This window comes from Nipponia nippon, unplaced genomic scaffold (genome assembly GCF_047370975.1).
Source record: "Nipponia nippon isolate SJK-2023a ecotype South Korea unplaced genomic scaffold, ASM4737097v1 scaffold_2, whole genome shotgun sequence".
NCBI lineage: Eukaryota > Metazoa > Chordata > Aves > Pelecaniformes > Threskiornithidae > Nipponia > Nipponia nippon.
Genome location: NW_028262336.1, coordinates 28,997,023 through 29,013,540, shown reverse-complemented (window position 1 = coordinate 29,013,540; position 16,518 = coordinate 28,997,023). Strand labels below are relative to the sequence as shown.

At 41.1% G+C, this 16,518-nt stretch overlaps 1 protein-coding gene across 13 annotated transcripts in view; it reads right to left on the bottom strand.

Annotated features, from left to right (window-relative positions):
• BACH1 (BTB domain and CNC homolog 1) overlaps window positions 1–10,679 on the bottom strand; it is a 29,645-nt gene extending 18,966 nt beyond the window's left edge. For 2 of the 13 annotated variants that reach the window (XM_087759114.1, XM_087759115.1), the window contains exon 1: window positions 10,513–10,679. The gene's annotated coding sequence lies outside the window, so the exon portion shown is untranslated. Of the gene's footprint in view, window positions 1–335; window positions 509–1,931; window positions 2,092–5,068; window positions 5,608–10,099; window positions 10,236–10,495 lie in introns of those variants that run through there. The other 11 variants (XM_087759103.1, XM_087759104.1, XM_087759112.1 and 8 more) reach the window with 9 other exon arrangements.
• Between the last annotated feature and the right edge of the window lie 5,839 nt (window positions 10,680–16,518).

Below are 16,518 nucleotides of genomic sequence, written 5' to 3'. Positions count from 1 at the left end.
TTCCAGTTGTGTAATAAAGGCATGGTACTACATTTATGATAGTATTTGTCATGACAGCCAATGAGATTTTCCATGGCGGCATGTAAGTACAAAATACACTTCTCCGTAAGTAGATTTGTTATATACATATCCAGAACAACAAGACTTACTGTCATACCAAAGAGAAAAAGAACATCTCTTCTGTAAATTGTTTAATTTTCTTACACTTTAATGTTCTCCTGGAGCACTCGGAAATTCTTAAAATTAATTTCATTTATGGATGGACAAAGAGGGGAAAAGATGTGAAGCAGAGAAAACAATTCAGTGGTGCTTTCTAAAGAAGCTTTATAACTTACAAGCTCATGCTGCAACTGTCCTACAAGGACAAACCCTTTTAGGCGGTCTTCCTCCCAGTGCAGGTGTCCATTTTACATCATTTTCTACAGATATTATCTATCAGATTTTCCCCTCCTCTCAGACAGTTCAAATGAAAGCAGCAACAAGTTACTAAAAAGAAGGAAAACGGACACTACAAACAATGATAACACAAGTTAATTTTTCTTGGAAACCAGACTAAAACTCTTATTCTACCATGCTATCTTTACTTCAAAATTAACACTTAAGTAAGGAAAACTAAAAGCAGCCATAGATAACCTGTGAAAGTATTCCAAAAGTTAGCAGATGACTGTATATTTAAATCACTGTTCACTAAGTCAGTGTCAACAACCAACCACGTGACTGAATGCAAAAGATGCTAAGAAACAAAAACATGCAAGAATATTCTTTAAGTTACGTGATACCGCAGTTGCCATAAAAAATAAGAAGAGTCCAAAAAGATCTTCCAAAACTTCAAATAGTCCTTACAATGCAGGTTGAAAGGACTAAAGAAGAAACAACATGAAAACTCACTAACTACAAATCCCCAGTTAGTGGAAGAAAACTAGTACTGTCAGTACAAGAGCATTCCTCAAATTCCTCTCACCTGAAATTCTGCACACCTAATAACCTCATAGTCTTGGGGAGGGGCGGGGGGAAGGGAGAGAATGTATATAAACACACATGCTAGTATCAAAACTACAGAAAGGAACACTTGCAGCTGAATGAATCAAGTTCTGCTTTGAAAACACAACAAAGCATGCTACTATGAAGTTTCCATTCTTTGTCGGACAGTGATTTTGAGATAAAAAAAATGTTTTGCATAAGGGCAAAAATATTTTCTCCTAAATACTGGCTATAAAACTTCATTCTGCTTTATCAAAGTGAAGTAACTCCAATTTTTTTTTCTCTCTACTAGCATATGATTCAACAGGAAAACTATGCCTAACAGGTACCTGTAAAATTACCCCATCTTCAGTAAATGTAGACATCTCTACTTTTAATTGACTAGATATATACATATTTATTTTCAAAGAACATATAAAATACGTATTATATTAATGAAAATTAGCACTGCAACAACATTTACAAAAGGAATATACATTTGTTTAAGTACACAGCGTAGACATCAGAGCAAGATGCCTATCGAAACTCATTGGCAAATACAGGTTTCATCCAAGACTCATTTTTGTGATGCATTTAAAGTTATTCATTAGCTTTTATTATTAACATGGAGGTAATTGCGAAGTGTAGTAAGTGTAAGTACTTTAAAATTAGACTGCGGGTTTGCTCATCTGATTGCTTACAATTGGTAGCAATTACTGCTCTTTAACTCCTAGCTGACTGCAGAATAAGAGAAGTTAGTTAAACGATACTCTACTTTCTTCCCCCACGATCTCTGCTTTAAAGAGTCACTTGGTGCAGATCTTTAGATAAACCATAAAGTCTCCCTATCTGATACTTAAAAAAAAAGTATATATTCCAAAGACAATAATCATTACGGCTGAGACTGGGTAAAGCTATAAGGAACTGTTGTTGCTAAGTTACAGAAGGAAAATAATAACAGATAATATTACCTTGGAATAGATAGCATAAGAGTAGGTACATATTACCAGGATAAAACTCATAATAGTGTGATGTATTTGTCATCCACACACATATAAATTTGGCACAAGGTACATTAACTTTCATGCTCAGCAGCACCACCACAACGTGTAAAAGTCTGCACTCAATATCCTGTGGTCAACAAGAAAAGTGTTATGTGAGAGGTGAAGGAAACTTTGAAGCATCAAGTTGTCACTGAAGGTGACAAAAACATGCACAGAAAACAGCTTACCTCCATATATTTACGATAGGGCAAAAGAACTGCTTGATGTTTAAGTGTGTGTCTGAAAATTCAGACAATTACACAGTCCTGGAAAGAGTTTTGTATTGCCTTTCACAAGAAAGATATATATACTTTTGAATAATATGTGTAAATATAGAAATAATGTATTATATAAATAATACATAAAATTTTATGTAAAATATATACGCATATATATTAAAATAATAATAATAAAACCAATAAATGCCTTTTACAAGAGGTCTTCCTAGCAAACCACTCCTAAAAGTTAGGATTTGACACAGTACCACTTTCTCAAGTATTTAATGCTGATGAGTTATTTTCCCCATTATGCAAAGGACAGCAAAACACACAGTGTATGTTTACTGACATAGAACACTCAATATGAGCATTTGCCTTTTTTTTTTTTGTGTTGTTGAGCCCAAACTTCACAATTTACCATAATGATTAAGTCCTTTGTGGTTGCAAAAAGCTGGTAAAAAACAGAAGTCCCATTCAAAGGGGAAAGTTATAAGGCTAACCAGAGGCAACAGCAATAACATGCAGATGTTAAGCCAACATTCAAAACCATAGAACAATAAAGCAACTGTACTACCCATCAGCTCACTGCAAATATTAACATCAGCAGCAATTATCCCAAATCATTGTCACTTATCCAGATGCCCACTGGACAACTACCAAAGAATTCCAGCTTTTCTGTAGGCAATTTCTAAAATGAACACTCCATCCAAAATATTTTATTAATAACAAATGCCAAACATACAGGATCATAAAAATCAACCAAACTGACTAAATAAACAAAACATACTATTATTCAATGCAGTGAATTAATAGTAAGAACTTCTTTAGACTTTAAATGAATATCTTGCATTTTGCATCAATGTTAGAAACCCCCTCAAAATGCCATATAGTTGTCGTGGTTTAACCCCAGCCGGCAACTAAGCACCACGCAGCCGCTCGCTCACTCCCCCCCACCGGTGGGATGGGGGAGAGAATCGGAAGGGTAAAAGGGAGAAAACTCGTGGGTTGAGATAAGAACAGTTTAATAACTGAAGTAAAATAAATTAGAACAGTTCAATAGGCAAAGCAAAAGCCGTGCACGCAAACAAAGCAAAAACAAGGAATTCATTCCCTGCTTCCCATGGGCAGGCAGGTGTTCAGCCATCTCCAGGAAAGCAGGGCTCCATCACGCTTAACGGTTACTGGGGAAGACAAACGCCATCACGCCCAGTGTCCCCCCCGCTTCCTTCTTCTTCCCCCAGCGTATATACTGAGCATGACGCCATACGGTATGGAATAGCCCCTTGGCCAGTCTGGGTCAGCACCCCCCCGGCTGTGCCCCCTCCCAGCCCCCCGTGCACCCGGCAGAGCAGGGGAAGCTGAAAAGTCCACGACCGGTGTGAGCGCCACTTAGCACCTATTTAGCAACAGCTTAGCACGACTTAGCAAGAACCGAAGCATCAGCGTATCATCGACATTGTTCTCATCCTAAACCCAAAACACAGCCCCATACCGGCTACCAAGATGAAAATTAACTCTATCCCAGCTGAAACCAGGACAACAGTTTACAACTAAGCTTTTCAGTAACTTGGAAAAACAGCCAGGTAACACCAATTCTATATGCTTATAGCTGGTTTATGTATACTTGCACTATTCTTTCCGAACAAAGACGACAAAAATAACAGCTGGGGGTGTCTCTGCCTGCCTATGACAGCTGCCAGGAACTTTACCACAGAATAACTTAGAACAACAATAAGACAGCTAACACAGAGGTAAATTCAGTGTCCTTTAGTTTATACTCAAACACCACAAAAACTGAAAAGGGCGAGATTTCAACATAAAAAGGGGTATGCTTTACAGCTAGACTGTTTGGAACGTCAGACCAGCTGACACTGGAAAGATCCACTGGTGGCAGTAGAAGAAAACTCACAACTTGAAAGAATGAATGAGTCACAGAAATGAGCTCCATAGGCTCTGAGACTCTTTAAGGCAAACAGCCAAAGAATACTAAAATGGCCCTCAAAACTGAGATACAGGTTTGAGAGTGCAAATCACTGTCATTTCTGCTTCTATTTACATTACGATACACCTATGATTTGTGTACATGTTTACCAAAATACTTTTTGAACATTCCGAGTTTGAATGTTTCAAGTGCCCTTAAAAATACTAAATCAGAGCACAGAAATCCATGGAAATCAATAATGGTCATGCCTTTACTACTTAGAAGGCTTGCACTTTCAGGAAAGACATAGCTGATTTGCCAAACTTACAACCTAAACTCTTCGGGATAAATCTAAAGACCTGGAAAAGAAAATCCAGCATCTAATGGTCACCAAGATACAACGGGAACCCACAGGCATTTGGATTCAATCGAGTCTAGCATCCAAACCTAATGATTGTCTGTGAAAGACTCACTGTCAAATAAAACACACGTACATTGTTACCATCACTTGCAATACACTTAATAGCAAGTGGGGCAATAAACCAGAATAAACTGACCTGTGCTTCTTCTCTCTTAAGCTCTACTAAGATAGCAACGGTACTAGCAGGAGCCAAGCAAAAATACATGAGCTACAGGAGTTACATCCTATCAAGTCAGTGCTTTCTTTTAAAGAGCAACAGTCTCTTACCTATTTTCCATCAGTCAATAAATCCATTTCAGATATTCCTAAAAAGAAGAGCTAACCTTTTATTCCTAGATTCAGGTACCAATTATGTGGCTTTACCATCACAATCAACTCAGCCTATACGTACGGGGATTTTTTTCTGACCTTCAGCTACCATAAATTTCCTGTAAATGATCCAGCCCAAAAGTTACCCAATTTACTAAAAAAGTAAACAAAACCCTGCTCCTTAGTCTTTACTTACTTACTGAACAACCATCCGCTAATACCACACTGGATATGAATTCTCTGTAGTAATCACAGTAACTCTCACTTGTACACAGGTAAAGTTCTTGAAATAAGAGAAAGCACAGAGTGAAGCTCCCCTTCAGTAGGTGCAGAACCCAGATGGGACACCTTTGCTGTCGCTGCTATCCGAGCTGCTTGAACTTGGACATCCAGATGCAATTGCAGTTGTGATCACCATCACGATTAAACTAGCAAGATTATTTTATCACCTAGCAGACAAAGGTCTGCTCAGCTATCACCATGCCTGTAACATATCTGTACTCGTAGAGCACTTTAAATTCCTGAACAGTTGGAAAAAAGCCATTGTAGACCCCCAAAAAATAGCTTGGAAAAAAACAAACTCTGGGTGCTATTCCTGACTCCTACACTGATCTACTGAGTAACTTTCAGCAGGTCACTTATCTCCCTCAGTTCAACTTAGGGTGGACATTTACATTTACTTTATCTTATTTAAAACAAACAAACAAAAAAAATCTGCCATCCACAGATGTCAAGTACAAGGGGAAAACTATCATTTACTACTGCTAAAACAAGACAGTTTAGATAAGAGACAGTTCATTCAAAATACACTGCAAGGGCTTTTTTCTTAAGTTTTACATCTATGTCCTTGCCCCCAGCTACCTCTCCTTTTAAGGAAATAAAGTTATGTTACAGATGAATGCCTACAGCAGTTAATAGCTGCTGATTCATGTTATGCTGACAAGGAATGAATAAGCATTTTAGTGTTCATGTTTATTGCTTCTCCATCTTTAGTTCAAAAAGACTTTAAAAGAAAAAAGTGACTTAAAACAGGCAAAAAGTAAGCTTTGCTTCATAGGAACAATGCTTTCTCATCTAAAAAAAAGTATGTCTCATTTTCGGATGATTAGCATATTCATAATTAAAATTCTAAATTGTATTATTTATTAGTCTAACCACCTGGATGATGTTCTTCACAGCTTAATTACATAAATGAGCTTTTTAAAAATTATTAGGTTTATTTCTGCAACGTAATTCTTACCACAGCGTTTCGACTCCTGTCAAGTCACAAGTGAGAATTAAAAAGAATCACGGGAAGTCTGGCAAGTTTTAAGTCTGCACTGGGAGTCTTAATTTGTTTTCCAGATTTTAAGCCTGAATATTCACTCTTTTAATATTTGCAAGCTACATGAGAATTCGGCAGGGGGAGGATTGACACTGTGTAATCATTGAAATCTTCCACGGAGCAGAGCTTTGAAGAATTTCCCTCAGAAGATGACATAAAGCAGTCCATACCAAAGCCAGAAAAAAACATTACTACTTTGCAGTTTAACATTATTTTACATATTTAACACTATTTTACACAACACTAATTGTTTACTTTTTGGATCAGGGATAAAAATCATATTGTGGGATTTGGTTTGTTTCAGTGCTAAAAAATGAAATAGGACTGAAGGGATTTCAGAGACTCCTTTGCAGCAAAATCTCACCACTTATAATCCTTCAATTCTGCTGGTATTTAAACAGAGTTACTCTGGAAAGATAACAACAATTGCACAGACTTCCTAAAGGCATGGATAACCTAAAGGAAAAAAAAAAAAATCAAAACACCCAACGACAAAAAAACACCACAAACACAACACCCCAAAAATACCAGTAGAAATTGTGGTGTGTTTTGGGTTTTTTTGTTTTGTTGTTGGTTTTGTTTTTTTTTTTAAATAAGAACGAGGTTAGATAATAAAATATTCGCTTATGATAAGGGGTAAACTGACATAATGTAAAGCATGCACAACTAACATCTACTGTCAACTCTTGCCTTTACTTAAAGGACAAATACCTTTGCATTTACAGCTACATATTCTACTCCTTGCCACAATTAAACAAAGCACATGAATTATTTTAATGACTGTCAGAATCCATTCACAAGTATGTATGTCAAAATATTTATAATGAATACTAAATTAACCATCTGTGGTTCTAATGTATCTTACTCTAACTTAGAAGGACACAAGAACCTGAAAGAGCTGAGAAGCAAATATATTGGCAAGTCAAAGAAAATACTTTTTGGAAATTATCTTCATAATCTTGTTTCTGGTATTAGCTTTTTAAGTCCGATTTGTTTCCACAACTGTTCTTCACAGTATGTGAAACTGAAAGAAAATTCTACGGATATTTTAGACATAAATCAGAAAGAACTTCAGAAGCATTTCTATGAAAACAGAAAAGCATCAGTTCATCAGAATTGGCAATATTTACACAATAAGGAAAAAAAAAGATGCAGAAGACCAGACTTCAAGTGACAATTCTAGTAAAGACCTCCACCAAAGCACAAAAAACTGTGTTTCAGTTTTCCCATCAGGAAACTGTAGATCATTTCCTCTCTGATATATGATGTTAAAAGACATGGCCTTACTAGCCGAGATGTAAGTAAGTGTTTTTAAGACAGAAAATACTGACCTTAAAAGAAGTGTAAACAGGGATAGCAAATGCTATCTATTTACTTATCAAAGCATTAGTCAATGGGCCAAGACTGGAATCCAAACAAACACCTACAAACATTATCTTGACAGTTCAAATGAAGTCATTCACAAACAAATTATCTCGACATTATTCCGAAGACTAACTGAATATTCTTTAAGATGCAGGCTCTCATTTAAAGGCATTTTGACTGACTGATACCCTAGGCTACCTCTTCGCTCTCCAATGTATGGCTAATGATTAAACTGAATTTATTTGTATTTCACCAATGCTTCTAAAGTCAATCTGCCCTTCATAGCGCACTTCCCCCTCCTTTCTGAAGCTTCAGTAGCTGACCAGTCAGTTGAGCCTTACTCTGACCTGCTAACTCACATTTATACAAAATACTAAGGTTTCACTTTGTATTACTTAACAAGAACAAAACTTCCCTCCAGCCTGAAAGAGACCTTAACTGAAAAATACAGCATACTGCTGGAGATGGAGTTACTTTTGTGATACAGCCTATGATTTGTTACAGCAAAGCGAGCCTTTCTCTTACTTTTGTTTCCCCTCCACACCACTAACCTGTGAACTGGAGGTGGTGGGTAGCGAAAGCTGCAGGTGGGTCCTCATACGTTATCCCCACTGTTGCCATACTAGGCTGAATTCATACAACTTCGCGGTTGTTTCAGCAGTTATTTTTTGCCCACTTAAGGTTTTGTTCCTAGCCACATTTGCATCAACTAACACGTTACCTATGGTTTAACTAAGGACTGCATATAAACAGGACTTATGCCATAAATACCACAAAGAGTTTTTTCTATCCCTAAAACCTTCCCTGTGAAACTTTCGGTGGTCGAATTCTAAGGGACAACTAAAATGCCAGCACTCAGACACAAACATGAATCCTTTGACTAACCTACCACTCCTGCCCCTCACCCCAGCATGCCCAGTGCAGGGAAAAAGACATCTCTACAATTAAAAGGAATTCCATGAACAATCTGTATGAACACCTCATCTTATAAAACTGGGAAGGTGGTGGTGAGGGGGTGTTGTCAGAATGACATGACGAGGAGACTTGTTGAGCTATGTTTCCCTAAAACATAGGGCAAAGTTATCTGGGACTCACACAACTCACATACAAAATCATCTCTATTCTACGCCCAATGAGAGTGCCACCTAATCCAAATGATCAGGTAAAGAGTATGGGTTTTAATACTAGACAATTCGAATATTAACATAAAATTATTACTGCTTCCTAGCATAAGGATTTTAGAACCTATTAAAAGCAAATAAATACTCAGCACACCAAGATCTTCCACATTTTTGAGTGTAAAACACTCCAAAATACAGTAGATGGAAGTTAAACCTCCACTTTAGTATTTTGGTTAGAATCAAGAGTGTGCTAATGAAGAAAACTTCCCAAACATCCCACTTACTGTGCTTTCATTCACTTCACAAGATGGACCTGGACAACAAAAGTAGGTTGTTTTTAGACTAAGTAAGACTGAAAAATGTACTCTGAAAGTATATCTAAAGTCAAAATACTAAGGGATTCAGTAATTAGCTTGAAGGACGCCCTTCTGAAAAGCATACAGTGTGGATATTCTGTTTCCAGCGACAACTGTTTCTCTGCAAATCTGTCACTTTGGGGCCTCACTGCTTGCTAACATACACACAGATTTACTCACATGTGTTAGGGCATCCAAGAGTAATTATGCCATTTAAGTCACCTTTAGAGTTAAACTCATAAATCATGAAATAAAATTTGCAATGTCTTCGTTGCTTTAATTTGGACTCACCATGTTTGACAGGAATATACTCTTTCCTTTTCTCTTCAATTTGGCACAATATGTGAGATTAAAGAACTGACTCTCTTACTAGAGTACTCAGAGTGCTGTGTAACCTTAATTTACAGTGTTTCTGGATTGCAATTATTCCATTACTGCAGTCACATATGTTTTTCACACACTGAAAGTGCCTTCCTGAAGCGCCTCAGATTAACATCTGTCAAAAGTTACTGCGTGATGAAACTGTATATACAGTTATCTTCACTCTACCTTTACTGCTAGAACATTTGCTTTTTCCTTTTTTAGTTCAACAAACATTTAGAGGGCCCAGATGCATATGAATTTGGGATTACTGTTATATTGCCATACTAAAATGGAGAATGTAAATATAATTCGACAGAAAACCAGGTGACGATTCTTTTATAATTACTACATTTTCAGCATGCCAAGTATCTCGCGGTACAGAACAAGACAGACAGGATTTGGATCTCGTTGTTTACAGTCTAAAATAAACCCTCCCCAGCTCCCACAGCGGGTAACAAACACTAAACACACCAGCTGCACGTTTCACCCAGGCAAAGCGGGGTTACCGCCGGATTTCCAGCAGGGCTCAGCTACCTCTTTCGCACAGGGCCAGGGACCGCGGCGTGGGAGAGTCACGCCTGTGTCACCGGAGCGCGCGGGCACCCGCGGAAACCGGGGACGAGACGGTGAGTAACGACAGACTGCCCGGCACCGCGGCGGCGCTGGGCACAGGCCCCGAGGGAAGCGGGGGGCAATACCTGCAGCACGGCACCGAGGAGGGGGAGCCGGCCGCCGCTCGGACCCCAGCGCTGACAGGGGGCCTCCCCCACCGCCCTGCGCCGGCCTGGCGCCCCCGCGGGACCCCGCCGCCCTCGCAGTCCTCGCCCGGGGTCCGACAGCGCCCGCCCCCGCCGCGGCGGGACGGGCCACTACACGGCCGCAGAGCGGCGGGGGGGGGGGGGGGGGGGGAGGAAGGGGCCGGCTGACTCACACCGCTCCTGCGGACGCGCCTCAGCCCCCTCCACCCCCCCCCGCCCGAATGGTGCTGCCCCCACCCCACCGCAGCCCCTTCAGCCCAACGGGCACCGGACGGGCGGGCGGGCGCGCGCACCCTCTCGCTCGCTGCCGACGGCGGCCGGTTCGGCCTGGCTCACCTCACTGCCTGGCTCACCTCAATGCCTGCCTCCTGCCGCCGCTCGCCCGCGGGCCGGAGGGGAGGGGAGGGAAGGGCAGCGCCGCCGCCGCCGCCGCCTCGCCCCCTTCCTTCTGGCGCTCCCCCTGGCTCGGCTGCTCCTGGCACAGGCTGCGGCCCGACTGCGGCGCGAGCGGTCAGGTGACTCCCAACAACATTACCCGCCCGCCTCCCCTGCCCCCCCGCCCCCTTCCCCTCGCGCACACACCCCGCCCGCTGATTGGACGCGGCGCTCGCCGCCGACGCGCAGCCGCCCACTCTGTTGCGCAGTGCGCGTGCGCGCCGCCGCCGGTGCCGCGGGGCAGCCGCTCCCTGGGGCAACGCTGGGCCCTGCCGCCCGCCTCCGGCACCGCCGGCAGCCTCCCCGCCCGCCGGGGCGGCCGGCTGGGGCGCTGGGCGGGCCCTTCGCCGCCTCTGTGAGGGGAAGGGACTCCGCGGGCGGGAAGCCGTAGGTGCCCCCCGAGGGCAGCCGCTGCTGGCCCCGCAGCCAGGCGGTCGTCGCCTCGTGTGTTGTCTGAGGGGGGGACGTGACAGGGCGGACGGGCTTCTTGTGTTTTGCTGGTGTAAAACTCTTCTTCTTTAGAAATGCAGTGCGAGGCCTGTGCTGGGAAGTGCCAGCGATTGACAGGCTTGACCAGTAACGTGATTAGCGACACTTTTGTGGCAGGAAGCGTTAAACTAGCGTTCTGTAAAGCTACCATTGCTGGTGTAACTCAGTGACTTGCTGAGCTTATGTGGTGTGGTCTGAGATGCTTTCTGGGAGCTCAAGCTGTGTTGATGTGAGGGTGACTTGCTGGAAGCGTCCTGCTGACAGACCTTGTCCTTGTCTGGGTCTGATTTGTCAGCCAGCTATCAAGCTCCGTGCTGTGCTATGTAAAAGGAGATAAGATGTCAAGTAAGGCAAAAAAATACTGCGGAGCAAGTTGTGGTGAAGAGATAGCCTTCAGCTAGCAACAGACACACCAGTGCTAGAACCGAAAATGGGGTGGTGTTACTGTTGAGCTAGTATCCCTATTGAAAGGCAGACGAGGGTGTCCAGTGCTATGGGTATATAGCTTGCATACTGTTTTCAGGTCCCGACAAGTATTTCTGTGTGATGCCATCTACATGTACAAATTCAGTCTCGGATAGCTAAGAGGATGGCTTAGAAACCGCTGCTGTGTGTTACGCCGTCCAGGACCAGAGAATTTTCAGTTCTTCTAGGCTCTGGTGGATAATTAGTCTCTCCGAAGCAACTCAGAGTAGCAGGAAGGTCTTTCCCTCTGCTAAAAATAGCCAGAGGGCAGCTTGTTCTCCCCAGTATCATCTTGAAGGCAATGCAAAGGGAAACTGATTGAAAGATGGGAAAAAAACATCTCCTCTTCTGTATGTTAAAAGGGAAAATATTCTCTGTTGGCCAGATCAGAGGCAGGTAAATTCCATGTACCTGTTTATTCAAGGACAGCACTGAAGGCAGCCTCTTTCCAGAAGCTGCATATCCTGAATAAAACATTAATGATGGCAAAAGATGCACTGCCAAGAATACTAATGGGAATTTCATTGTTATGAAATTTTAAGAAGGTTTAACAATTTTGTTTACGTTTGAATTAAAGATTGCATTTCTGCATCATAAAGTAAATAAAAGCAGGTAAGAAACATGCAATCTATCTTGCACTGTATTTAAGTGTCACGTAACTTTCTCAAGCTGTTTTTACAGTAGACAAAACTACTGAACTAAACAAACTAAACTTCATTTTAGCCTTCCTGAGAATTTTTGGAGAAGGTATGAGCAAGATCTTACTGGTGGTATTTAGGTGATAGATAGGTAATAGATAGGTGTGTTTAAAAGGGAGGGGAGTTCCCCTTGTATTTGTGTGTAATGACTGACCTTGCGTAATTCAAGAACAGATGAAACCATCGGGAAAAATGCTTATATTTGAAAAGCATGGAGTGTCATTCTTAAAACCATACTTTTATATATTACTTTACTCCTACATGTATTAATACTTTTTTCTACGGAGTTACTACCATTACAATGGTAATGCTAATGAAGTTCTTCTTTTATTTACTTTCAGTGGCAAGCCAGTTAGAAATTACACAGGTAGGAGGTCTGAGGGATCTAGAACTGATTCCACCCCCGCCCAGTGAACCAAACAGTTTCATTTTCACAGCAAACTAGAAAGGAACTTTTCAATAGCTTTCTTCAAAAGTCATTATACCAGATTAAAACTGATAACAGACAGGAAATCCCTGCTGCTTTATTGATTTGTTTGCTAGCTGAAAAGAGGGTTCTGAATGGGATTTTTTTTTTTTTTTAAGCAGGGAGTGGCTGCATTTCACAGACAGGTTTCACTTTTCTTTGGATCATTTCTAAGTCCTTTAGTCTTAGTTTTGCAAGGTGCATTTTGTTAGTATTTCTTTGTCTCCATTTCTTCAATCGGACATCTTCATTAGCACCCAAAATAAAAATGACAACCCAAAGAACTGTAAAAGCAGATGTGCAACCATACCCCAAGTAGCAGTTCCAGATTCCTTACTCAAGGCTTCCCGGTTGCCCCAGGCTCTGAGAATTCATAGTACTTACTCTGAAAGTTGTGCACGCAGATGGAAAAGTCTGAGAAATAAAAGCTGTGTTTTCCTCCATCGACAACATTCAAGATAGATAGATGTTAACACCTTGTATAGATTTGCACCAGGGGAAAGTCAGTCTGTCTTCGTTACATCTGCTGTAGGCCTGGCACATAAACTGTAGCCACCTTCCAAAGCAACACACCTTTCATTTTGCTTTTACATGTGCCTGGATTCTTAGAGTCTGTATTGTGGGCTAATACAGCTGAGTAACAGTTGTCTTTTGTAACTGACAATCATACAAAATAAATAAAAGCAACATCAATAAAGTAAACAATCCACTGTGTTGGCGGTACGTGAGATTAGTCAAGCAATGCTTTCTCTGAAAGGCCTGCAGCAAACAGGATGATATGCCCGTATGATCATCCATGCTAACAGCCGGGACGAAAATGTTGCACCTATGCCACGCTGGAGCTAATGAAGTAAAGAAAGTATCAAATCAAAAGAGGTGCTGAAAGAGTATGAAGAACAACAGTGTAAAGGATGGGACCAGGCAAGGAATGGAAGATTCAAAAATAATTGCTGAATTAAGAGCGAATCTGGATATTCAGTGACTAACTTAAAAACACATACGCTTGTGGTCTTTGCTTGTTCATTTTACATGCTGATCATCTTGTGAACGTTCTCTGAAGGAGGTATGATGCCTTTGAGGTGAGAAGAATGCCCCATCAGGAGGAAGGACAGCCTCTCCATGCCCCTTTTTTCCTTGGGAATCCTCTGACAAATCTGTTCACGTGTGTTTCTGCTAAAGGAACAAGTTATATCCAGTACTTTGTAAATCAAAATAAGCCCTCTGTTCTCTTCATATGTAACACAACTGTTATTCCTATGTTTATACAACTCCCTTATTTTAATTAAGCAAGAAATTATTGGTGGCCTCAATTTGCTAAATACAGCTATATTATAAAATGAGCATCTGAGATGTTTTTAATCTCACATTCAGCAAAATCGCACATCGTGGAGGGAGGGTGTGGTTCTCTCTGCCATTCATATGAAGGGTGTATTGAACAAAATTCTGAGGCTTTCAGTTTTGACAGAGGCTAATACAGATTTTCCTTCAACGACTGTTCAATAACTGCCTTTCGCCTCGTTAAGAAGGCAACATTTAATTATTTTTAGTTATTAGTTAGTCAATATATTCCCCAGTACAACCAGAGTTTCATTACAAAATTACATAAGCAATTTGTTGGCAAATAAATTTAAGGACAGCTATTTGATAATGATATCCGAATACTACCTTTTTGCTTGAGATTTGGGTACTACCAGTTCTTAATGTATTCTGAATCTAAGTTTCTACAGTTGCTCTTTATGTTTTCTGTGACTTGTAGTTCTCATGTTCTTACACATGTTGGTAATTCCCAATCCGCTAGTACTCAGATACGAAGAAAGCAGCTTTAAGACAACTTTTAGATGGTAAAAATTGAGTTGCAGAAATGCAGGATGTTCTCAATGTTTAAGCATAAGCAGAAAACCTACACCTAGAAATACCTACACCTAGATGAAGGGTTGTTTTTTGTTTGTTTTTTTTTTTCTGGTCTTACACTTAAGATTTTGTGGGGAAGAGAAGGGAACAGAAAAGAGAAGAAATAAAACAAAAAGAAACAAATCAAAACAAAAAGAGCTCTTACTTTGGCTACCAAATCTTAGACTGCACCCACCAAGAAGGGATCTTCGTCTCTTGTTCTCTGTCCTAGGGATGATGCAATGCTGACTTCCCACACAATAGGGAATGAAAATGTGGCATAATAGCTTCTTCTCTCTCATAGTTGGACTGAAGAACCAAGTAAGTACTTTCCTCATTGAAATTAGACACAACTGGAGAGAGGAAAAGTAAAAAAGCTAGTCCATTTTTTCCTAAAAAGGAGAAGTAAAACCAGCAAAAAGGAGATCTGGGAGCTAAGCTGAAAAACAAGGAAGTACGTCTTCCTGCAGATGAATAATGAATGTTTTAAAGATAAAACAATATAAAAAACTGAGATGATAAATGCTCACAGAATTAGTGAGCGTGATAACAAATAATAACAATATAATTAGAAGAAAACAAAGAAAAATGTCCCTTTTTTTTGCAATAGATTCTTTTTTCTGATACATTGACAACATTAATGGGATTTTAATTCCCATGATATCAAATGCTGTTTTTTTTCCCTAAGAAGCCTGGCTATATCTGTCTCTTTACTAGTGTTTTTTACTGCTTCTGGCACACCAGATGCACCAGCCTCAGCTAGCACTAGTTTGTGGCTCGATTTCACTGAGCTCTGGCTAAGCTGTGGCTGGGTAAAGGCCCAGGTAGATGAAAGCAGTCTAATCTCTGGAGGTTAGTTGTGATGACTACAGGGCACAGCCTAAAATAAGGAACATTTAGGCCATCTTTAATATTGTGTATGATCTTTTCTGCCCTTGCCCTCTCTTCCTATGCTGAAGCTGGTTTCATACCATAGAAACTTGGCTAATAAATTCTCCAGAAGTAAATTGCAACATATCCCAACGCTAAAGGTGAGATTCATCTCACCTATCTTTATCCATCCAAAATTTAGCTGTCTAGTCTAAGCTACTTATCTAGGCTCCTGTGCAGTCAATGGAACTAGATAGGCATCTCCACGGGGTAATTCTTCCCTTCCTATGGTAGGTGTCTGAGACAGGTGTGATGAAACTCCTTTTGGGAATGTTGCCTCACACCTTTGTCTGTGGCGGGAAGGTGGATAACTGGGCTAGGCTAGAGGCATAACTCTCAGAGGACTACGCATTAATTGAACCTGTGCCCCCATACTTCTGCAGGATCAGTATCCTCTAGAGCAAGTGTTGTGGAGTCATTGAGAAAAATAGGTGCTAAAAGACCCATTTTCCTTTCATCATGAAATGTCCAATTTTTTCTGGCTGAGTGGGATGCTTACCTCGGTGTCAGAAGAGGGTTTCTGTCTTTGGTGCCTTACGTACACTGTATTGGACCGATTAGACATACATAATGAATCCAGCATTTCTGGTCGTAAGCCAAACAAGTGTACAGATCATTCCGGTAAATCAGGTGTAATAGACATGCTGCTGTCCTAGACACCTACCAGGTTTACACACAGAGATTCAATGCGCTGCATAAATGAAGTATGTCCAATGCTTTCCTGGAAGCACTGGCCATAGTGTCGTAAGCAGTAAATTACATTCATGCATGTGCAGCCATTCCAGTATTTCCCAGGAGCCGCAGATTTTCTGTGCGTATGTACAGCAGCTGTGTTGCACATCTGCAAGATATGCATGCGGTGATAGCAGATGGAGCGGGAAAAGATCCCAACAGGGACTGGTCTGGTCTCTCTGGAACAACTAATTCAGCTTGTGGCCTGCTTCTGGTGTACTCCTGCGCTCGTCGACACCACGGGCTGTGTCAGG